General features: G+C 40.8%; 1 protein-coding gene across 2 annotated transcripts in view; it reads left to right on the forward strand.

The window, feature by feature from the left end:
- Positions 1-25,407, forward strand: part of MPZL1 (myelin protein zero like 1) — a 64,801-nt gene that overhangs the window by 869 nt on the left and 38,525 nt on the right. The window lies entirely within an intron of this gene.

The following is a 25,407-nucleotide window of genomic DNA, read 5'->3' on the forward strand; positions in this document are numbered from 1 at the left end:
TTAGAATGCAAAGAGCTTGGAATACCAGTGAGATGGCCTGGCTTAAAAGAATTTGGTCAAATCCATCATAATTCCAGACGTAGCCACCATAATTTGATAAGACATAGAGCATTAAAAAGCATAATTTTCCTAAAGGAAAAAAAAAAGCTCCTTTTTCTTACCAAATATTGTGACTCAAGCTTAAGGTAAACCGTGGGCTCAATTTATGGGAATTGGATGAGTTGTTTTATGGACATCTGAAGTGGTATCTGCCACAGGACTTTTCTGTGTTGTTCAAAGCAAAGTACTTGTTGTCTCCGAATTCGGCTAAATAATAGTTATAAAGAGGGCCAGCTGCTAAGAAACCACGTAGATTTTTTTCATTCCCTTTGTTTTCAAAATGTCAGTTGCATCACAGTATCTGAATACCAGAGTTTACTCAGTAAGTTCTTTCTTCATGGAAAAGTTCTTAATATAATCCTTGGACCAGGGAAACTAGGTGAAGTTCTGTTGGATCGCCAACTGTTCCACTTAAACAGTGATTCCAGGGGCTGTAAAGCATAAAGGTAAAAGTCTCTCTACCCTCCAGAGGTTGACAGATGATGACACACTTTGTATAAGACACAATCCATTCTGTATTTTGTCTTAGAAAAAAAGGTTAAAAGTGTGTTTGGTGGTGGTATTTGTGTTTAATCAAACAAATAGAAAATAGCCTAAAATTAAGATTTATCAGAAATATGCTTCAGACAATTATTATGCATGAGAGGTCAGACATTGCTATGGAGGACAAAGCAGTTAGGGTGATCTTAATTAAAATTGGGGTATTAAACGTAGCAGGATTGCAAAACTACATAGTAGTGGAAAGGTCACTAGAGTAATAGCCCCATACACCTTGGACGTAATTCTTTAGTAATGAAGACGAATGTTGATATGTAAAAATCAACAGCTGATGTTATTGGTTCAATTTAGAAAATTATTGTATCTAAAATTCTTGCCAAATCACCGTTTTTCTGGTCATGGATACTGCACATAAGAGTTCATCTTTTACAGGAAAGCTTCTCAAGTTTTATCAAGACAGTTATTCAGCAAACATTTACCAAGCACCTTTTAAGTGTTAAGCACCAAGCTACTCTAGGAAAGAGAGTCCTCACCTTTGAATAATTTGCAATTCAGTGAGAGAAACACTGTGAAAAGTGCTATAAGAAGTCTATTTTTTTTCCCCTGCGGCAGGTGGTGGGAGGGTGGGTCTCACTGTATTGCCCAGGCTGCTCTGGAGCTGAAACTCCTGGGCTCCAGTGATTCTTCTGCCTTTTCCTCCCAAGCAGCTGGGGCTACAGGTGTGTGCCACTGTGTAGGGTCAGAAGCACACTGGTAAAGATGTACTGTGGAAGCTTGAAGGAGGGTCATTATCTCAGACTGTAGTTCAGGCTACTGGAGGAAAGGAGTTTAAACTGAGCAGGCATGGGGGAGGGGCAGAAGTACATACAGAGTTATGAATGAACCTGTTGGTAGTTCAGTATAATGGGAGTTTGGACTGTATATAAGGGGGATGGTGGGAGTTGAGGCAGGAGAGCCTGCCAAGGGCACCAACTTACAAAAGGCCTTGTCTGCCACACTTAATCCAATGGGCATTTCTCTGTCTATTGAGATGTGAAGGATGGCTTAGAGTGGGGTGAGGCTGAAGCCAGAGAAGGCAGAGGACCATTGTAATAATCCAGGGGAGGATGATGAAGATCTGAATTCAAGCATTGGGCCATGAAGAGAGGACACATATCCATGAGCCACTTAGAAAGTACATTTGGTAGAGCTTGGAAACATTGATGCAGGCTTGAAAGAGGAGGTGGATAAAATGATCATAGGTTTTGGGCTTGGGAAGCTGGGCATATTTTTGGCCTTTTCACAGATGGGGAAATAGGAGTCTTGGGGGAAGAAGATGATGGAGATAATTTTGAACATGTTGAGTTTGAGATGCGGGTAAGACATCCAAATGGAGATGGGCAGAAAACAATTGGAGAGACAGTTCTGGAGGTGAGGAGAAAGTTCTGGTTGGAAATGGAGATTTGGAGAATTATGTGGCTAATAGTTAAAGCTTGGATTGTTTGGATGAGGTCATCCAGGGCAAATGCACTGAAGAACATAGCAGAGAGCCAAGGACAGAGTTCTGGGGTATATGAAACCTGAGAAAGAGGCTCTGTGACTAAGAGAAAAACCAGGAGAGTTTGGTATTTCAGCATTGTCAGATGAAGAGAGATTAAATGTGATAAGAATTCACTGAATTTGGCAATTGAAATGAGCACACAGTATATGAGGACTAAATCTCCGTAATTTATATCATCCATTTCAGTAAATGGAACCTGCATACATCTAATTGTGCAGGCCAGAAACCTAGGGTCCATGCCTGATTCTTCCCTGTCCTTCACATCCAATCAGTTCTCCCATCTTTAAGATGCATCTGGAATTGATGTTTTTTCTACCTCCACTCCTAGCCTTTTACTCAAAGTCACCATCATTTCTTGCCTGTATTACTGTGATAGCCTCCCAGCTGCTCTTCCTCTTTTTCCCTCCCGGGAATTTTTTTTTTTTTTTTTTTGGTTATGGAGTCTTGCTCTGTCTTGCCTAGGCTGGAATGCAGTGGTGCAATCTCAGCTCACTGCAACCTCCATCTCCCAGATTCAAGTGATTCTTCTTGTGCCTCAGCCTCCCAAGTAGCTGGGACTACAGGCGCATGCCACCATGCCTGGCTAATTTTTGTATTTTTTAGTAGAAACTGGGTTTCACAATGTTGGCCAGGCTGATCTCGAACTCCTGACCTCGTGATCCACCCACCTTGGCCTCCCAAAGTGTTGGGATTACAGGCGTGAGCCACCTCACCTGGCTGATTTTTTAATTTTTAGTAGAGATGGGGTTTCACCATGTTTGCCAGGTCTGGAATTCCTGACCTCAAGTGACGGGCCTGCCTCAGCCTCCCAAAGTGCTGGGATTACAGGCATGAGCCACCATGCCCAGTACCCCGCTTGGTTCTTTTTAATCCATTCTTTACAAAACTGCAACAATGATTTTGTTAAAATGCAAATCAGATCATGTTGCTTTTTTGTTTAAAATCCTTAATTGGCTTCCCATTGCACTTGGAATGAAATCTAAACTTCCCATAGCCTAAAAAGCTCTTTGTGATCTGGTTTCTGCCTACCTCTGTGACCTCAACTTCTACCACCCACCACCCCCTTCTCACTATATTCAAGCCCCCCTGCCATCTTTCTGCTCTGTGACGCCCATTCCCACCTCAGGGCCTTTGAACTAGCTGTTCTGATGTTGCCCAGGGCTGGCTCCCTTTCATCATGGAGCCTTTAACATAAGTTTCACTTCTTTAGAGAGACCTCTCTGACCACCTGATTCTAGGATACTTACCTGTTACTATTTGCTGGTTTGCTGTTTACTTCCTTATTGTAATTTCTATTTGGTTTTTCTTCTCTTTTTTTCCCCTCCATCAGAATCTAGGACAGACAAAGCATCTGTCTTGCTTATAGAAGTTTCCTAGTGCTTAACATAGTGGATATGGTAGATGCTAAAAATATTTGTTAAGTGGCAGTTGAGACATAGGCATGTCTTGACAACAGTTTGTTAGGAGTTTGCAATATGTAGTTATGATTTAGCATGGTATAAGTAGGTACCCAATATGTGTTTATGCAAGAAGAATATTTTTCCCAACTGTGATTTCATGCATTGCTTGATTATTTCTCATTATCAATTCCCTTGGCCTTTTACTTTTTTACTAGTTGGGATAGTAAAATAGAAACTTAGTCCTATAAAATATATTTTTGTTTACTCCAACTCCAGGATATCCACTAGGCTTAGATGCTGCCAAAAGAAAAAGATAAATATTAAGTGAAAGACAGCTATATGCAAAAGTACATAAAATGCAAATTTGTGTTTTTACTAAGTCTAATTTATTTACTTATTCAACTTAAATGAACACCTACTAGGCACCAGGCACTGTTTATGTATGGGATGCAGCAGGGAGCCTAGATGCTAGTGAGAAGTGACAGACAGGAAACATCTACTCAAATAAATAGTGCCAAAGGACAGATTAAATTCCCGACAGTCACAACTTTTAAGAAAATATGATTGATTTAATATGAAAATTTGCAGCAAATTTTTAAAAAATGGAACATCTTATTTGTATTACAAGATATTTTTAAAACTTACAAGGGATATGTTGTAGGATTTCTTTAAAGGTTGATCTTTCCCAATGAGTTTTAAAAATGTGATTTAATTAGGAAAAACATAGCTTTTCAGAAATACTGCTGTTTCCCCTCCAGCCAGTAGATGCTGGTCTACCTCCTAAATACTTCTCACCATCCCCTTTGCATCCGCACTGAAGGTAATATAGTACAGCCACAATCACGTCTCTCCTGGATAATTAGAGCCTTCTAACTGGAGCCTCAGTGTTTTTGAGTTGTATCTTTTATCTGAGAATTTGAATTATTTGTGTAAGACATGCATCTCATATGTACCTCAACCTTGGAAAGATTTCTAATCTTGCTCTCTAAAACCACAGATGTCATTTTAAAAGGGAGAGTAAAATGGTAAGCTTTGGCATATAATTTATTATAAATTAGTCTTTAGCCCCATCGAAGGCAATATAATTATTAGAAGAACTAAAAGCATCTCCTGAGGTCTCAAGTGTCATATGTCTCAGAGACTTAACCCCTAAGGCTGGTGTTAATATATTAAGCCTTCATGTATCTTGAATGATATTCCTTTTTTCCTTTTCCACTCTTACTTTGCTAAGTCTTTTGACGTTAGCAGTGCCCTAGAGTCCAGACAAAAGTCTTTGGAATTTTTGCTGCTGTAAGAAAGCAAAGGTCAGTTGACTCCGTTCACCATAGTGCATAAATTGAGAAATTGTAGTTGTCTCCTGGGATATTTATATCTTTGCCTTTAAACCCCTTTATTTATTCATTATTTCCTTTTTTTTTTGGAGACAGAGTCTCATTTTGTCATCCAGGCTGGAGTGCAGTGTGCAATCTTGGCCCACAGCAACCTCTGCCTCCCAGGTTCAAGTGATTCTCCTGCCTCAGCCTCCTGAGTAACTGGGATTACAGGCATGAGCCACCACGCCTAATTTTTTTTTTTTGAGACAGAGTTTCACTCCTGTTGCCCAGGCTGGAGTGCAGTGGCATGATCTTGGCTCATTGCAGCCTCCACCTCACAGGTTCAAGTGATTCTTCTGCCTCAGCCTGCCAAATAGCTGGGATTACAGGCACCTGCCACCATGCCTGGCTAATTTTTTGTATTTTTAGTAGAGACAGAATTTTGCCATGTTGGGCAGGCTGGCCTCCAACTCCTGACCTCGGGTGATCCACCCACCTCAGCCTCCCAAAGTGCTGAGATTACAGGCGTGAGCCACCGCATCCGGCCCTAATTTTTTTTTTTTTTTTTTTTTGTATTTTTAGTAGAGATGGGGTTTTACCATGTTGGCCAGGCTGCTCTCGAACTCCTGACCTCAGGTGATCCACCCGCCTCGGCCTCCCAAAATGCTAGGATTACAGGCATGAGCCACCGTGCCCAACCTATTCATTGTCTTTCAATGCATGTGGCTACTGTAATTTTTTATTCACTTATAATTTTTTCTTGATCCCATTAGGCCTTTATCCAAGATGATTTCATTGATAAATCCTCCTTCAGTATGTTTTTTCTTCTAAACTCAGAGTCTCTAGAAACCGTGATACCTTTTGATACCTCTGATCTTATTGTCAGAACATAGAGCTTGAGTAATTTTTTAGCAACAATGATACATTGAATCCAGTACTTAGGTTTAATTGGTTGGGGTTAGAAATGGCAGTATGTCTTTGCCTATCCTGTGTATTGCAGATAAGATTGCCCCATAGAATGAAATCCGTGACTTAAGTTTTGTTAGGAGCATGCTGCAACCAACTGAACAAACCTTGATGAACTTGCAATGAAGAATATATTGGGACCCTGATATTCTACTTTGAGATCTAGGGAGTTTATTGTGTGCATTTTAAAAGATGCTATTATTGGCCGGGCCTGGTGGCTCATGCCTGTAATCCCAACACTTTGGGAGGCTGAGGCGGATGAACGGCCTGAGCTAAGGAGTTCAAGACCAGCCTGGACAACATGATAAAACCCCCATCTTGACTGAAAATAAAAAAAATTAGCTGGGCGTGACGCATGCCTGTAATCCCAGCTACTCGGGAGACTGAGGCATGAGAATCGCTTGAGCCTGGGAGCCTGGGAGGCAGAGGTTGCAGTGAGCTGAGATCATGCCACTGCACTCCAGCCTGGGTGATAGAGTGAGACACCCTGTCTCAAAAGAAAAGAAAAAAGACGCTGTTATTAAAATTCAGAAATGTGTTCTTTTCTCTCCAAACATTAAGTTTACAATGTGAAGTTATATAAATTTAACATAATCATGTGCTTCTTCCAGATAACACTTGGTAAACTTGAAAAGATGAAAAGTTATAAGGTGTTATATTGTCAGTTTAGCTTCAATGAGAACCTAGTGACCCTGTGGCCAGATAGTGTCTAATAGTTATTCTCTAGTCAAGTCCAGGTTATCATTGCTATATACGTTCTTCCAAAGGGTGTTGATGAGGATTAGGAAGCATAGATAGAAGACTCAGGTTTCTAAGAGAAATGTGGTAAAATGCAAATATTTGAAATCCCCTACGTGTCTGAAAAGGGCAAAGAAAGAGAGTGAGTGAGCAATTACGGAGATGTTTTAACTTCTCCCTCTCCCTTTTCTGTTTCTTAGCTCTTAGAAGTTAGGGCATAGAACTAGGTTCCTGTTATATCTTCTGCTCTGCTCTCATTTATTGAGTGCTTGACTATGTGCCACGCCTCTGCTAAGCAGTTTACTTGCGTACTCCTCACAGCTCTGTGCAGTAATTATTTTCATTAATTTTATAGATAAGAAGACTAAGTTTCAGAGAGATTGTGTAACTTGTCTAAGATCACACAGCTAATAGATGGTAGAGTTGAGACTCCAAAGCACATGTTTGCAACCACTCTGCTATATTATGAAATTTTTTCTTCAAAGTCTCTAAACATTTTGGGGAAGCTTCTGGAATATCTTAAGTGTTTACAGAGTGGCTTTTTAGCTGTCCTGGGGCATCCAGATTTCTTCCTCTTTGGAGTAATGTTGTTTGTGCCAAGATCCCTCCTGCCTTGATACTGCTGACTCTGTCAAAGAGAAATAAAGCTGCCATGTTGAAGCCATCCTCACCAACCATGCAGAATCTCTTTGTGCCACCCAGTACTCGGAATGCTCCTCAGGGATTTTTAATGATGTTGGTTTTTGTTTGTTTGTTTGCTTTTTGTTTTTTGAGACAGAGTCTCTCGATACGGCCCAGGCTAGAGTGCAGTGGCACGATCTCCACTCACTTGCAGCCTCCACCTCCCTGGTTCAAGCGATTCTCCCATCTCAGTCTCCCGAATAGCTGGGATTATGGGTTCCTGCCACCACACTGGGCTAATTTTAGTATTTTTAGTAGAGACAGGGTTTCACCATGTTGGCCAGGCTGGTCTTGAACTCCTGACCTCAGGTGATGCACCTGCCTCAGCCTCCCAAAGAGCTGGGATTACAGATGTGAGCCACCACGTCAGCTGCTGTGGTTCTTGTAGGTTCTTCTCACTCATACCTCTCCTGCTATCAAGAGCACACGCATGAATCCATTATACTGAGTGTCTGATACCATACTGGGCTCAGAATGGTTCCTTGCCCCTCATTAGCTGACATGACATGTGGAAGAAGCCACTAAGCCTTGATTTTCTTCCTTTGAGATGAGTTCTTCTCTGGAGGCTGTGCAGGTCCTTTTGCAATTAGACTCCTGGCATGCTTGCCCTACAGAATGTCCAAACAGGCCCAGGCATCCAAACCAGAGACTCCTTGCTTGTACCTCTTCTTAGCTCCTCTGCCGCATTGAGAGGTTCTGTAGCTATGTTATCTGCCACAAGTCGGAGGTCTAGCACTTGTCTGTTAACTCTTGGGAACTTTGAGTCTTGATCATTTTCAGCTATTAGGAATTTAATTCTTTTTTTTTTCTTCAGTGACTGCAAATTTAGAACTCCAGTGAGGCTTGCTGAATCTTGCACACTAAAGAAATTGGTGAATGGATTAATAATGGACAGAGGTGATGCTAATTTATAATCAGGTTGAATAATACGGATTTAAGACCAGAAAATGGGCCAGGTGCAGTGGCTCACGCCTGTAATCCCAGCACTTTGGGAGGCCGAGGCAGACGAATCACTTGAGGGCAGGAGTTTAAAACCAGCCTGGCCAACATGATGAAACCCCATCTCTACTAATAATGCAAAAAATTAGTTGGATGTGGTGGCACGCACCTGTTATCCCAGCTATCTGGGAGGCTGAGGCACGAGAATCGCTGGAAACTGGGAGACGGAGGTTGCAGTAAGCCGAGATGGTGCTACTGCACTCCTGCCTGGGTGACCGAGTGAAACTGTGTCTCAAAAAAAAAAAAAAAAAAGGATCAGAAAATGCTAAGGAGGCGGGAGGATCACGTGAGGACAGGAGTTCAAGACTGGCTGGGGCAAAATAGCAAGACCCCATCTTTACAAAGTAAAAATAAACCAAAAAACAAATTATAGGTCCACAGTTTTTTTATCTGTAACTCCAAAGCCATAAAAACTTTGAAAATTAAGTTTTTTCCTAAGCTTGATACAAATTCTTTGGCTGCAAAATTCAACCTGAAGTAATAAGATACTGTTTACAACTGTGATCCTATTTGGTATGATTAATTGTATTTTTTACCACAGAGATATTAATATGTTTGATTGTGGGATGCTGCCCTATACTCTGTTGGGACTATTACATAACATATAGTATAGATGTTGTATTAATTTTTTAAAATCTGAAAAATTCTATATTCTGAAATACACCTGGCCTTAAGGATATTTGATTAGCTTGTTGGCCTGTACAGTATCTTATCTCAGAAATTTCCTTCTACTCTTGTAGAAGTAGAAGTACTTACTAAGAACTACAAAATATTGCCTGGGCAACGTGGCAGAACCCCATCTTTGGGAAGATTACTTAGGAATGGAAGCTGAAGTAAGCCATGTTTACGCCACTGCACTCCAGCCTGGGCAACAGAGGGAGACCCTGTCCCAAAAACAAACAAAAAACTACAAAATACAGTTTAGTTCTTTATTTTTTCATTTTTAGAAATGCGGTCTCACTATGATGATCAGGCTGAAGTGCAGTGCCTGGCTATTCACAAGTATGATCAAAGTTCCCTGTAGCCTCAAACTTTTGGGCTCAAGTGATCCTCCTGTATCAGCCTCCAAGTAACTGGGACTATAGATGTGTCAAACCCAGCTCATTTTAGTCCCCCCCCCCCTTTTTTTTTTGAGATGAGTCTAGCTCTGTTGCCCAGGTTAGAGTGCAATGGTGTGCCCTCGGCTCATCACAACCTCTGCTTCCTGGGTTCAAGCAGTTTTCCTGCTACAGCCTCCCGAGTAGCTGGGATTACAGGCATGCACTGCCATACTTGGCTAATTTTTGTAGAGACGGGGTTTCGCCATGTTGACCAGGCTGGTCTTGAACTCCTGACCTCAGGTGACCCGCCTGCCTTGGCCTCCCAAAGTCGTTTTAATTCTTTAAATGTTTTGGTCAATAAAGCTAATGTGCTTTCCACTTAAGAGCGTTCATTGAAACTCCTTTAGAAATTTATGCTACTTTGGACTCAGCCTTTTATTCAAGGAATTCTAAATCTGTGAACTGGCACAAGTTTGGGAATTGATTGAAGGGTCCTGACTTTCTGTTTTTATGATTCACATTAGACTTTTGTTCACTTGCCGTAAAACTTTTCTGCTTATATAGATCAAGTAAGAATTTAGTAGGCTTCCTATCTATTTCACTTGTAGGAGTACCATGACCAACCAATCAATGCCATAGATCTGTGAGAATCAGACTTCCAACTGTGCCTTGACTCTGCTGTCCATCATGGTAGTCATGCCTACCTTGCATTTAGAAGTTCAGTGCTGCCACTTGGCCCCTGTCATCCTACAATCTAATTATTCCCACTGCATTTACGTTTCCCAATTTAGTGACAGCAGTTCCCACTATAAGTTCTAAACTGTAGATAAGAGTGTCACAAAGTTCTTTTAAAATGCTGGGACTCCCCTCACAGATCTGCTTTTCACAGTCATGTGGTGAAAGGTGTGTCCTCTGGCTGGACATGGTGGCTTATGCCTGTAATCCCAGCACGTTGAGGGGCTGAGATGGGTGGATCACTTGAGGTCAGGAGTTCGAGACCAGCCTGGCCAACATGGCAAAACCCCGTCTCTACTAAAAATACAAAAATTAGCTGGGCATGATGATGCTTGCCTGTAATCCCAGCTACTCAGAAGGCTGAGGCACAAGAATTGCTTGAATCCAGGAGGTGGGGTTGCAGTGATCTGAGATCTACCCTGGGTGACAGAGTGAGACTCTGTCAAAAAAAAAAAAAAGCCAGGCTTAGTGGTGTGAGCCTGTAGTCCTAGCTACCTGAAAGGCTGAGGCAGGAAGATTGTTTGAGCCCAAGAGCTCAAGGCTTCAGTGAGCTATGATTGAGCCACTTTACTCTAGCCTGCAACAGAGCAAGACCCTCTTTCTTTTTTTTTTTTTTTTTTGAGACGGAGTCTTGCTCTGCCGCCCAGGCTGGAGTGCAGTGGCCGGATCTCAGCTCACTGCAAGCTCCGACTCCCGGGTTCACGCCATTCTCCTGCCTCAACCTCCCGAGTAGCTGGGACTACAGGCGCCCGCCATGTCGCCCGGCTAGTTTTTTGTATTTTTAGTAGAGACGGGGTTTCGCCATGTTAGCCAGGATGGTCTCGATCTCCTGACCTCGTGATCCGCCCGTCTCGGCCTCCCAAAGTGCTGGGATTACAGGCTTGAGCCACCGCGCCCGGCCAAGACCCTCTTTCAAAAAAAAAAAAAAAAAAAAAAAAGATACGTCCTGTGGACACTCACAGGTGAGTAAGTAGATCTTAAAAGATAAACCCACTGTAACATTCCAATCTCCCTAGACCTTTGAATGTCTTCCTCCAGAGTAAGCCGAGGCAGGCCTGGCGTTTCAAGTTCATTTACCGAGGGCCACATTTTGGTCCATGTTTCAGCCAGCAAACCAAACTGTTAGAGCACTTTCTAACTCCCTGAGTTGCAACATTAAATGCAGAATCTGTAATTAGTGGGCCCATATCACTAAATTTGGTCTAACCCAACTTGACATTCCCTCCACCGTGATCCCATACTCTTAATATCCATTTCCACACATATTGCCCAGATTTCTGTTTACTTTTTTAGAGTATGTGCACCTTCATGGTTCGCACTTTGTACCTCACCTTTGGGAGCCTCCTGAGACTTAAGTCTAGTTATAGATCTAGAAGCAAAGAGAGGTGTTGGGGGTAGGTCCTGAGGAGAATCAGCAGTGTCTTGCAATGCAACTGCCTCAGGGGAGACTGTTAAAGTTTCCTCAGGCACGGCAGGTTTAATCTCCTCAGATGTGGGTGGATGGCTGCTTCCACTGGCAAAGAAGACTCATAAGAATTTAGTGATTCAATGTTTCCAGCTCCATAAGGGAGTTCCCACATTTCTCCATTCCAATATTCAGGATCCCATTCCTTCCCAATCAATGCCCTCACTTTAGTAGTAGACACCCTGCAGAGGTTGGGTGCTGTTGTTCAGTCATTCGCAGAATAAGATTCTGGATTCGATTTTCAGCAATCTCAGCTCTGTGACTAACAGAGATAAGGGTATCTTTCAGACATAAGGTTTTCTGGTCAGATATGTAGTGCTCAAGCTGGGAATTTGAATCCCTGAGCTCATCCATTTCTTTTCTCACTTTGTCCATTGCCATTAGGAGTAACCAACAAATCTCATTATACTCATTAGTTTGACAAAAATCTTTAAAGGTATAGTATTTGTGGTCACCCAGAACCATATTTTTATATGTGTTTGATTAAAAGTACCCAATGGCGATATTTTGCATATCTCTATTGCCACATCATACGCATAAGTGCATTCTTTACTATTGGAAATAGTAATTAGTGTCCTTTAATCCATTAGAGAGCCAAGTCCTGAAACCCTAGAATCAATTCAGGGAACTCATACTTAAGATTCTGCTCCTTTAGAGCCACTCTTAATACCAAAATTTGGATTCTCCAGAGAAACAGAACCAGCAGGTTGTGCGTGTGTATGCACTCTCTTTTTCTTTATATAAATATAGATATATAACCTATCTATATTTTGCTGGCATAGATACATAGATAGAAAGAGAGGAATTGGCTCACATGATTGTGGAGGCTTATTAAGTCCAAAATCTTAATAAGATTAAGGTTTTGGGTAGGCTGGCAGGCTGGAGACCTAGGGAAAAGTTGCAGTTCAAGTCCAAAGGCAGTCTGCTGGCAGAATTCCTTCTTTTTCAGGGATGGTCAGTCTTTGTTATTGTTAAGACCTTCAACTGATTGGATAAGGCACACCTACATTATAATGGAGGGTAATCTGCTTTACTCAGAGTCCCCCAATTGTAATATTAATCTTACCAAAAAACAGCTTCACAGAAATAACTAATGAATTTTGAAAGATAAGCCATATGTGGAGATCTCAAATTGTGGTTTCTCATGATCATAAACAATTCTATTCTTTGTTGTCTCTATTTTAGCATTTTCTCTTCACATCTCAACTTTGTGCTACCTGACTTCCTCCTCCTCTCACTATTTGACACTTTGATAAAGGGCACCTGATATTGCCAAATCAACTAACCTGTTTCAGCCTTTTCTTTCCAGACCTTTTTGCTTTCCTTGACATGTTGACCACTTTAATCTCATTTCCTTTGCCTTTGTGACATTACTCCTGGTTCTCATCTCTCTTCCCTGTCTTCTTCAAGTGTTCATCCTCTACCTATGCCCCAGTGTTGATTTTCCTTAGGCAGGTTCTGCTCTCAGCCCTTTGCTAGTCTCACTGCATGCTTATCTTTGGTAATTTCATCCATTTTTGTGTATTGACAGCGAATGTGTGGCAGCTATAGGCATTCAATACATATTTGTTGAATAAATAGTGACTCCCAAATATATCCCCAGTGCTCTGAACTGCAGAATCTTACCTACTGCCCATTACATACCACTGGACATATCCATTTGAATGTCCAGAGGCACCTCAAACTCTGTATGCTCAGAACTCAACTCCATATATCTCTCCTCTTCAAACTGTGCTTCCTCCTGCACGCCACTCACTGTTGTTATTGCTTGCTGCTGTCCTATTTGTCTTTCCCTTAAGTCAGCCAAGCCAAAAATTTGGTCGTCATCCTAGAATCCTTCCCTTTCCTTACCTCACCTCCCCGGATTTAGAAAAGTAACTGGGACATAGAAGGAATTCAGGTGTTTGTTGAATGAATTTGGTGGTGTGCAGAGTATTACCGTGCTTTGTTCGTTTGCTAATTGAAAGTTTTTAAGTAGAAGAGCTTTTGAACTTTTAAATAATAATTAAAGCTTTCAAAAATTCTAAGATATGTAGTTTACCCTCTACAGATGTAGAAATTGAGCTCTCAAATTCTCTGTATGTGCTGCCTTCCCATAAACATTAAACATTGCCATGACACCCAGAGAAGCCCCAAGGAGGGAGCCTGGTAAGCAGCCATATACACGGGAAATACAGCTAGAGAACTTTTGTTTTGTACCTCACTCTCAAAAGTGTCTGGATTTGCCCCCTCATTTGTCATATCCCTGTTAACCACAGTCACTACCCTAAACCTCTACTTTGGCTCTCTTTCCTTACCCCTCTTATCTGCTCAGAACCTCATTACCAGAAAATGTAGCAACTCCAACATGTTACCCCACCCTTCAAGCACCATCTCCTTTTATAGTTTCACTAGGAGAGTTTCTGGAACTCATCAACTCTTCCCATCCCTCCCTGCTTTTGTTTTGCATTCGTTACTTCCTGGCTGCTTCCCTCTCCCGCTCCAACTTGGAGTCCATAGTTCATTGTTATAATCATTCCTTTGTAAAGGTTCCTACTTCCCCAGCCCTTCTGTGCCATCATTGCACTTACTTGGCAATCCCACAGCCCTGGGAAAACCCTACCATCTCTTTTTACATCCTGAAGCATTTGTTGCTTTAATTATTGCCCTCTTTAGATCATTCTTACTACAATACAAACATGACTAGAATTTCTAATCTTAAAAACCTTCTGTTGGTTCTACAATCCTCTTTAGCTACGTTTCTGGGCTGTAACTCTTAGCACATTTTTACAAAAACGGACTATACTCCTTTCTTTGTATGTATACCCTCCCTTCCCACTTTCGTCTGTCCAGCCGTTCCATAGCTGCCTCTGCCACTGCATTGAAACTTCTCCTGTCAGATAGTGATAGTGGTGGTAGTGGTAACTTTAAACCATGTGTACTTTATTTGCTAGGATACAGAATTGTAAATGTGACAGAGAAATACGTTTTTCAGTTCATTCAATTGGTAGATTATAGTTAAGTATTTTTGGTTTTTTTTTGTTTTTGTTTTGTTTGGTTTTGAGATAGGGTCTCACTCTTTCACCGAGGCAGGAGTGCAGTGGCATGATCTCAGCTCACTGCAGCCTCCAGCTCCTGGGATCAAGTGATCCTCCCACCGTAGCCTCCCTAGCAGCTGGGACTACAGGTATGTACCACCATGCCTGGCTAATTCTTGTACTTTTTATAGAGATGGGGTTTTGCCATGTTGCCCAGGCTGGTCTTAAACTCCTGGGCTCCAGCAATCCACCTGCCTTGGCTTCCCGAAGTACTGGGACTATAGACGTGAGCCACTGCGTCTGGCCTACTAATAAGTTTTATCACTCAAATCAGACATTTTGTGAGAATATTTTGCAGAATTTTTAATGATTTTATAGGCATGCAACCAGTAACATGGGCCTTGCACTCACAACCAACTTGAGGTTTAATGTTCTACAGTGATTGTCTTAAAATTCTTAATTATTTTATCTCTCAATTTATATTTTCCATGTGAAAGTAGATGAAGCAGTGGAGTATGCACAGAGGCTTGGAGCCTCAGCTCACATGAAGTCTTGCCTCCTGCCACCTCCCTGCCTCCCAGAGATAGTTTCTTGGTCCACTGCTCTCCCCCGTGCCCCACCCAGCCCTCCCACCCATGAACTTACATGAGTAAGTTCTTTAGTGGTGATTTGTGAGATTTTGGTGCATGCATCACCCGAACAGAATGCACTGCTCACAATTGGTAGTCTTTTATCCCTCACCGCCTTCTCACCCTTTCCCCTGAGTCCCCAAAGTCCATTGTATCATTCTTATGCTTTGCATCCTCATACCTTAGTTCCCACTTATGAGTGAGAACATACGATTTTTGGTTTTCCATTCCTGAGTTACTTCACTTAGAATAATAGTCTCCAGTCTCATTCAGGTTGCTGTGAATGCCATTAATTCATTCCTTTTTATGGCTGAGTAGTATTCCATCATATATATATGTATGGAATACATATATATATGGAATATATATATATATGATGGAATACTACTCAGCCATAAAAAGGAATGAATTAATGAATTAATATATCACAGCTTCCTTTTTTTTTGGAAACAGAGTCTTGCTCTGTCACCCAGGCTGGAGTGCAGTGGCACGATCTTGACTCCTGCACTCCCCAGCCAACATGGCGAAACTCTTTCTCTACTAAAAAAAAAAATACAAAAAAATCTTGGTGGTGGACACCTGTAATCCCAGTTACTTGGGAGGCTGAGGCAGGAGAATTGCTTGAACCACAGTTTCTTTATCCACTCATTGATTGATGGGCATTTGGGTTGGTTCTGCATTTTTGTAATTTCAAATTGTGCCGCTATAAACATGCGTGTGCAAGTGTCTTTTTCATATAATGACTTCTTTTCCTCTGGGTAGAAACCCAGTAGTGGAATTGCTGTATCAAATGGTAGTTCTACTTTTAGTTATTTAAGGAATCTCCACGCTGTTTTCCATAGTGGTTGTACTAGTTTACATTCCCACCAGCAGTGTAGAAGTGTTCCCTGTTTGCGACGTCCATGCCAACATCTATTTTTTGATTTTTTGATTATGGCCATTCTTGCAGGAGTAAGGTGATACTGCATTATGATTTTCATTTGCATTTCCCTGATGGTTAGTGATGTTGAGCTTTTTTTCATATGTTCGTTGGCTGTTTGTATATCTTTTGAGAATTGTCTATTTATGTCCTTAGCCCATTTTTTGATGTGATTATTCCTTTTTTCATGCTAATTTTTTTCAGTTCGTTATAGATTCTGGATATTAGTATCCTTTGTCAGATGTATAGATTGTGAAGATTTTCTGTCACTCTGTGGGTTGTCCGTTTACTCTGCTGACTGCTCCTTTTGCCACACAAAAGCTCTTTAGTTTAATTTAGTCCCAGCTATTTATCTTTGTTTGTATTGCATTCGCTTTTGGGTTCTTGGTCATGAAATCCTTGCCTAAGCCAATGTCTAGAAGGGTTTTTCCAATGTTGTCTTCTAGAATTTTTATAGTTTCAGGTCTTAGATTTAAGTCCTTGATCTATCTTGAGTTTATTTTCATATAAGGTGAGAGATGAGGATCCAGTTTCATTCTCCTACATGTGGCTTTCCAATTATCCCAGCACCATTTGTTGAATAGGGTGTCCTTTCCCCACTTGGTGTTTTTGTTTGCTTTGCCAATGATCAGTTGGCTGTACGTATTTGGGTTTATTTTTAGGTTCTCTATTCTGTTCCTTTTGGTCTGTGTGCCTATTTTTATTACAGTATCGTGCTGCTTTGATGACTATGACCTTATAGTATGGTTTGAAATCAGGTAATGTGATGTCTCCAGATTTGTTCCTTTTGCTTAGTCTTGCTTTGGCTATGCAGGCTCTTTTTTGGTTCCATATGAGTTTTAGAATTGTTTTTTCTAGTTCTGTGAAGACTGATGGAGGTATTTTGATGGGAATTGTGTTGAATTTGTAGATTGGTAGATTGTTTTTGGCAGTATCGTCATTTTCACAATTTTTTTTGTTGTTGTTGTTTTTGAGACAGAGTCTTGCTCTGCTGCCAGACTGGAGTGCAGTGGCGTAATCTTGCCTTACAGCAACCTCTGCCCCCCAGGTTCAAGCGATTCTCCTGCCTGAGCCTCCCTAGTAGCTGGGACTGCAGGCACACGCCACCAAGCCCAGCTAATATTCGTATTTTTAGTAGAGACAGGGTTTTACCATGTTGGCTGGGGTGGTCTCGATATCTTGACCTCGTGATCCTCCTACCTTGGCCTCCCAAAGTACTGGGATTACAGGCATGAGCCACCGTGCCTGGCCTTCACAATATGAATTCTACCTGTCCATGAGCATGGGATGTGTTTCCTTTTGTTTGTGTCATCTGTGATGTCTTTCAGCAGTGTTCTGTAGTTTTCCTTGTAGAGGTGTTTCACCTCCTTGGTTAGGTATATTCCTAAGTATTTTGTTTTACCTTTTTTTGCAACTATTGTAAAAGGGGTTGAGTTCTTGATTTGATTCTCAGCTTGGTTGCTGTTAGTGTATAGAAGAGCTACTGATTTGTTTTCATTAATTTTGTATCTGGAAACTGCTGAATTCTTTTATCAGTTCTGGGAGCTTTCTGGAGGAGTCTTTAGGGTTTTCTAGGTAAACAGTCATATCATCAGCAAACAAGAACAGTTTGACTTCCTCTTTACTGATTTGAATGCCCTTTCTTTCTCTTGTCTGATTGCTCAGGCTAGGACTTCCGGTACTATGTTGAAGAGAAGTAGTGAGAGTGGGCATCCTTGTCCTGTTCCAGTTCTCAGAGGGAATGCTTTCAACTTTTCCCTATTCATTATTATGTTGGCTGTGGATTTGTCATAGATGGCTTTTATTACATTGAGGTATGTAATGGCAGGCATTCTTCTAAGCCCTTTACAAATATTAACTCATTTCATTCTTGTAATAACTCTTTGAAGTCATTACTATTAGAATAAACTTAAAAGTATGAGAAACTGAGACATAGAGGACTTTTTGCACAAGGTCCCACATCATTCTTTCTTGTCTTGGGTAACCCTGTGTTTCACATAGTTGCAGACCACATGGTCACACTGGAAGTTTTTCAGGAAACCTTTCTAGACATTTTGTTAAAAACTTACTAAGGGGACAACTTTTGATGTGTAAAACAATTAGGAAGTATGTCCAAGTAGAGTCTAAGTGTTCTTTAAAAAACAAATAAAGGCCGGGCGCGGTGGTTTGTGCCTGTAATCCCAGCACTTTGGAAGGCAGAGACGGGTGGATCACCTGAGGTCAGGAGTTCGAGACCAGCCTGGCCAACATGGCAAAACCCCGTCTCTACTAAAAATACAAAAATTAGCGGGCCATGGTGCTGTGCACCTATAATCCCAGCTACTAGGGAGGCTGAGGCAGGAGAATCGCTTGAACCCGGGGGTCGGAGGTTACAGTGAGCCGAGATCGTGCCACTTCACTCCAGCCTGGGCAAAAGAGTGAAACTCCGTCTCAAAAAAAAGAACCAGAAACTTCCAGATAGACAGCGGTTTGCCCATTTTCTCCTTCTAAGTTCACATATAGACCTTAATAAAAGTTACAGACTCCAACAACTAGTAAATATTTTTATCCACTTGTTTCATTAAATTTATTTCCATTAAATTGGGAATAAGATCAAAACAGAATAATGTTTATTGTCATCAGTTTAAGTATAAATGTTGTGTTTACTCTGCAGAGGCGGATGGATCTATTACTTCTCCCCTCCACTGCAAAATTTGGTTAAGATATGGAAACTGGTGATACCACATGTGTACCAGGACGGTACGAAAAGGGTTTATGACTCACTGTGGCTTTCTGGGGAGAGCAGGGCAGGCTTCCTGTGCACGTACAAGAATGGCTTGAGAAAGCAGAAAAAGGAGACTGGCTCTACTTTTATGGTGATGAGTTGCTGCTGAGTCTGGAGTGAAGGTCCTTATATGCCCCTTCAGCCAGGACTTGGTTTGAACTTCCCGCCTGTTCCAAAGGATGGCTCACCTGGCCTTTCTTATTAGCTTGCCCTGAGGAAAGGGGTACAGCTTGAAAGCTCTTGGCAGTCAATTACCAAAAATGATGTCAGACTCTTTATTACAAATGTGTATATATTATATATATATATATATATATTTTTTTTTTTTTGGAGACGGGCTGGAGTGCAGTGGCGCGATCTCAGCTCACTGCAAGCTCCGCCTCCCGGGTTTACGCCATTCTCCTGCCTCAGCCTCCCGAGTAGCTGGGACCACAGGCGCCCGCCACCTTGCCCAGCTAATTTTTTGTATATTTAGTAGAGATGGGGTTTCACCGTGTTAGCCAGGATGGTCTTGATCTCCTGACCTCGTGATCCGCCGCCTCTGCCTCCCAAAGTGCTGGGATTACAGGCGTGAGCCACCGTGCCCGGCCACAAATATATTTTTAAATGCTTGTCATTGTTTATGTTATGGGGCAAAAACCTTGCATTGTACTAAACACCATGTCACCAGTAGTATGAATAGAAGATTCAGCAGACTAATGTCAAGAATGTTTTTGGAACCTTGAACACAGGGAATATCCTGTGTGTCTTTTAAAAACACTGAAAATGCTTAATGTCTCTATTATGTTTGGGTTAACACTGATGCTGAAATGTTGGATATTGATTGCCTGGGTCACTATGGGTAAAGAAGCTTTTTTTGTTTTTGTTTAGTTTCATGATATTACTGATTTCTATATTTTATCATATTCTTTTTGTATTTTATTAAACATGTTTTGAATAAATGGGCACTCTTATTTTCAAACTTAATAAATAGGACTCATTTTACTATGCATATCCTGGGTTTTAAGTTCTGAGCTAAGAACCGAGAGACGGAAGAACCAAATTTGAGTAAAATTCAGAGTCTTAGATGCCAGAAGCCAGGGAGACGCTGGAAAACAATTATTGAGATGTGTTATAGGTTAACTGATAGTTGGAAGACAACGTGCCTTTCAGGTTTGTGGTTTACTGCCTTTCATTAATTCTGACACAGTTTTTAACATTTTAATATCTCTGACATTGGGCTATGCCCTACAATTGTTGGCGAGTCATAGCCAGCATTTTTATTTCTTGGTGACACAGAAAATAATGTGTCTTACCATCAGTGGTGTCTTCGATTACATGAACTATGCCAATTTTTATGCCTTTATAAGTCTTTTAAAATAAAAAATTCCTTTATACTTCAGAAAAAATATCTATGATGAGACCACAAGTTAGGGAAGACTTTGCAATGGTGATTGCCTTGGAGTTGCCTTGAAGGAAGAGTGGGAGTTGGCCCAATGGGAGTGGGTTGGTAGAGAAGGCATTCAGACTGAGAGATAGCATATAAAGTATATTATAAAGAGTGTGCTGTGTTGGGGAAAGGGCTAGAAATTTGATGTGGCAGAAATGTAGGCTCTGGGGTGAGATGAGAACGATAAACTGGCTGGAATGGTAATCTGGTGCCAGCCTTTGAAAGGCTCTGTGTGCCGTGCAAGGGAGTTGAGGCTGTCTTGGCATGTCATGCAGCACTGTAAAGCAGCTCTCCCTCCCCGTTTGCATCAGCAAAGGGGTGGGCAGAATCGGCGCCAATAACAGAAGAGTGAAGACAGTACATACATTGAATAAAATCTCTAGCACAGAGCTCTCCAAAATGGAAAGGGCTGCACCCTGGAATCAGATGGAAGGGAGAACTTTACTAAGGGGGTGCTATTTCCTTCTGCCCCTGTTGTGAGTGGAGGTGGGGTTCAGTGGCCTGTTTTAGAAGCCTGTTTGTGGGCAAGCTCTGTGACAAAGTTGTTGAAAAATGAGGAATGGCTTTCAGAGGGCAATATTAATTCATTTGTATGGAAATTTAGGAGTGGAACATGTGTTTCTAAGCTGTTTTTTCCTTAGGGCTTTATACTCTGAAATTAAGGGTGATTTACCATTCTTAGTTTCCTCTAAAATACAACTTTTTGTAGAGAGAAGCTTTATCACAAAATTTGAGAAAAAATAGGTTTGTTATTCTTGCTGTGGTTTTATTTTTATAAGAAATTTGGGAATTTGATCCTTCACAGCAGAAATTTATTCAGTTTGGGTCTCCAAACAAGAGACAGAAAATTTGTTCATCAGAGAGCCAGTGAGATATATAGAGAGTTAGAAGATCAATCAAGAAACATTAATGGAACCAGAATTATACAATAGAAGAAGAAAACTGTACAAATATTTCTCTTGTTTCAGCCTAATTTTAACACTCATTACCATTTGCAGCCCACAAGTGTATTGTTTTGCATAGAGCCTTGCATTGCTAAGCCAGTAGAAGGAACTAGTCTGTTAAAAACATTTTCTAATTTCATTCCCCCTTTTTTTTTTTTTTTTTTGAGACAGGGCCTCACTCTGTCATCTAGGCCAGAGTGCAGTGGTGCGATCTCAGTTCACTGCAGCCTCAACCTTCCAGGCTCAAGCAATCCTCCCGCCCCAGTCTCTCAGATAACTGGGATTTACAGCATGAGCCACCATGCCTGGCAAATTTTTAAAAAATTTTTTGTAGAAACAGGTGTCTCACTATGTTGCCCAGGCTGGTCTAGAACTCCTAGGCTCAAGTGATCCTCCTGCCTCAGCCTCCCAAAGTGCTGAGTGAACCACCACACCAGGTCTTATATTTCACATTTAAATAAAAATGTTAGAGAGTAGTATGTTGACATAGTTCAAAAGTTAAAGAAGAATACATGATAAAAAGTCTTCCTCCTAGTCCCCTGTCCCTTTGCTGAGGAACCCAATGTTAGTATCCTGTGTATGGTTCTAGAGATATTTTATGGAGATGTGAGCAAATCCGTAAGTGATAGCATCCCATACACATGGTTCTACAGTTGCTTTTTTTTTTTTTAACAGAAGTTTTATTGAGATATAATTCATGTACTGTGGAATTCGCCCATTTCAAGTGGGATTCAGTGGTTTTTCAGTGTATTCACAGTGTGGTGCAGCCATCATTACTTATATAATATTAGAACACTTTCATCACCCCATAAAGAAACCTTACACCCATTAGGGCTTAGTCTCTCTTCCCCTAGCAACTACTAATCTACTTTCTGTATCTGTGAGTTTCCAAGTTTTAGAAATTTCATATGGATGGAATCAGATAATATGGGCCTTTTCCGTCTGGCATCTTTCACTTAGCATAACATTTTCAGTTTTCATTAATGATGTAGCATGTATCAATATTTCATTTCTTGTTATAGCCATAATATTCCGTTGTGTGAATATACCACATTTTGTTTATCCATTTATAAGATGAGGGACATGTTTTTCTCTTGTGTACGTACTTAGGATTGCTGTTGAGTCATCATAACTCTGTGTTTAACCATTTGAGGTCCCGCCAGACTGTTTTTCAAAAGGCTGCATCGTTTCTGTTCCCATTAACAATGTAGAGGGTTCTAATTTCTCTACATCCTCTCCAGCTACTGGTTAGTGCCATCTTTTTGATATAGCCATCCTAGTGAGTGTGAAGTAGTATTTCACTGTGGTTCCAATATGCCTTTTTGCTAATGACTTAGTGATCCTTGAGCACCGCTAAGTGCTTATTGGCTATGTATATCTTTGGAGAAATGATATTCATGTACAGTACCCATTTTTAAATTGTTTAATCTTTGCATCGTTGATTTATAAGTGTTCTTTATATATTTGAATACAAGTCTCTTATATATGATTTGCAAATATTTTCTCCCATTCTGTGGATGTCTTCCTGCTTTCTTGGTAGTTTAAAGCAGAAAAGTTTTAAATTTTGGGTAAGTCCAGTTTACCTTTTACTTATTTTGTTACTCATGCTTTGGTGTGGTATCTAAGAAACCATTGCCTAAGGCCGGGCGCGGTGGCTCAAGCCTGTAATCCCAGCACTTTGGGAGGCTGAGACAGGCGGATCGCGAGGTCAGGAGATCGAGAACATCCTGGCTAACACGGTAAAACCCCGTTTCTACTAAAAAAAAAAAAAATACAAAAAACTAGCTGGGCAAGGTGGCAGGCACCTGTGGTCCCAGCTGCTGGGAAGGCTGAGGCAGGAGAATGGCATAAACCCGGGAGGCGGAGCTTGCAGTGAGCTGAGATCTGGCCACTACACTCCAGCCTGGGTGACAGAGCCGGACCTCGTCTCAAAAAAAAAAAAAGAAACCATTGCCTAATACAAGATCACAGAGCTTACTTCTATGTTTTCTTCTAAGGGTTTTATAGTTTTAGATCTTACATTTAAGTTTGTGTTTTATTTGAATTAATTTTTGTATATGATGTGCTTTATATTTTGTACTTTTCATTTAATAATGTCTTGGGAGATCATTCTATACCAGCACTAAAGAATTTCCTCAGTTTGTCTTATGATACTGTGGTATTCTCTTAATGTTGAGGTATTATAGCTGCTTTAAACAGTCCCTCATTGATGGAAATTTACACAAACATTTGGGTTTGGAAATTATCTCAAAATGACATTGTGGCTTGAAAGTTGTTTCATATCGCCCTTCTTAAGATGCAGTTTCAACCACTTCATGGATTTGGCTGTTCCAGGCAACTCTTGCCATTCAGAAACCCTGGAATAAATCCCAGTCCTTTGGGTAGAATGACCCCAAGGAATTCAAGATATTTCATTCCATTAAATGTTTACAGTAAGTCAGGAAGCAAAAAGTTCTTTCAATTATCTGAAAATATATGGAAAAATACTTTTGGAGGAACAAGGTGCTCTAAAATTTTGTTGTACATTCTAAGCTACAGTCAGTTTCAGATGACTTAATGGCATGTGTTCTTTTAGTCTTTTGTTGGATTGTTGTCTGTGTATATAAACCAAAGCGAGTAGTAATCTAAACTTCAGGCAATACAGGCAGCCAACTCAGTAAGGTGTAAAATATCCAGAGATTATGAAACATGTAGGTTTCTTTGTTAAAGAGCAGGCTTAGGGGAAAATCTTGAAATACATCAACACTTGACTAATCTGCAGAGGCATATTTGGCCACTCGAAAGTAAACCAAAAAAAAGGCTAATAGGAAGCTAAGATTAGTATGGCAAAACCCATTCCTTCCAGTTCTTGAGCTTTACCTGTAACACAGTTCTTCACCAAGAGACTTTGTATTTTATACACTGATCAAATCAGTATGATATCACAAAAAAAGAACTTCGGAATTGTTTAAATCCTGTTTCTGTTCTTTATAATCTGGATACCTTCAATACGTTTTTGGGCTAGAGTATTTTCATGTGTAAAATGAATGTGAACTAGATGAATTTTCAAGCCTATAACAGAACAATTAATTAGAGGTGAAATAGAGGCTACTGGAGGCAAGCTGTAATCAGCAGTGGCCTGGCCCAATCTGCATGGAGTAGACAATAAGAATGTTAAAAGTATTTACAAAAGTTAAAAAATAATCATGGCTGGAGACATCTGGCTAGAAGCAAACAGTCCGACATACCTTAGTGGCCCCAGAGGGCACACTAAGTTGTATTATGTTCCTAATGTCCACACAAGTTCTGAGCTACCAAATAAAGGTTAAATGGAATACTGTAGTTCTTTCTTTTGCAGTTTTATTTTGATAAAATTTCTGACTTACATAAAGGTTCAGAAAGAACACAAAGAATACTATCTATCCTTCACCCAGGTTTTTCTTTTCTTTTCTTTTCTTTTCTTTTCTTTTCTTTTCTTTTCTTCTTTGAGACAGAGTTTCGCTCTTGTTGCCCAGGCTGGAGTGCAATGCCGTGATCTTGGCTCATTGCAACGTCCGCCTCCCAGGTTCAAGCAATTCTGTCTCAGCCTCCCAAGTAGCAGGGATTACAGGCGCATGCCACCAACGCCCGGCTAATTTTTGTATTTTTATTAGAGACAGGGTTTCCTCATATTGGTCAAGCTGATCTCGAACTCCTGACCTCAGGTGATCCACCTGCCTCAGCCTAAATGCTGGGATTATAGGCGTGAGCCACTGTGCCCGGCCCACCCAGGTTTTTCAGATGTTAACATTTTATTACATTTGCTTAAATCTTTCTCTCCCCTTCCTCCCCCTCCCACCTTGTATATGTGTTTCTTTTCCACATGAGAGCAGTAAAAATGCCGTTCCTTTATTTCTAAATAATTTAACGTGTATTTCCTGAGGACATAATGTATTTCCTGAGGACATAAGGACATAATGTTATATAACCACGGTGTAATTATCAAAATTAGGACATGAATATTGAAACAGTAGCAGTACTGTTATCTAATATGTAGACTTTATTTGGATGATGCCCATTGATCCAGTAATGTCCATTAGAGCAGAAGAAAATCCAGAATCATGTAATTCACTTAGCCATCATGTCTCTTTCATCACCTTTAGTCTGCAGCATTTCCTGAGTCGTTTTCTTTAAAGTTTTACATTAATATTTTTAATGTATGTTATACAAGTTACTTACATAGTAGATTGCCCCTCATTCAGGTGTGTCTGAT

The sequence above is a fragment of the Piliocolobus tephrosceles genome, chromosome 1 (genome assembly GCF_002776525.5).
Source record: "Piliocolobus tephrosceles isolate RC106 chromosome 1, ASM277652v3, whole genome shotgun sequence".
Taxonomy (NCBI): domain Eukaryota; kingdom Metazoa; phylum Chordata; class Mammalia; order Primates; family Cercopithecidae; genus Piliocolobus; species Piliocolobus tephrosceles.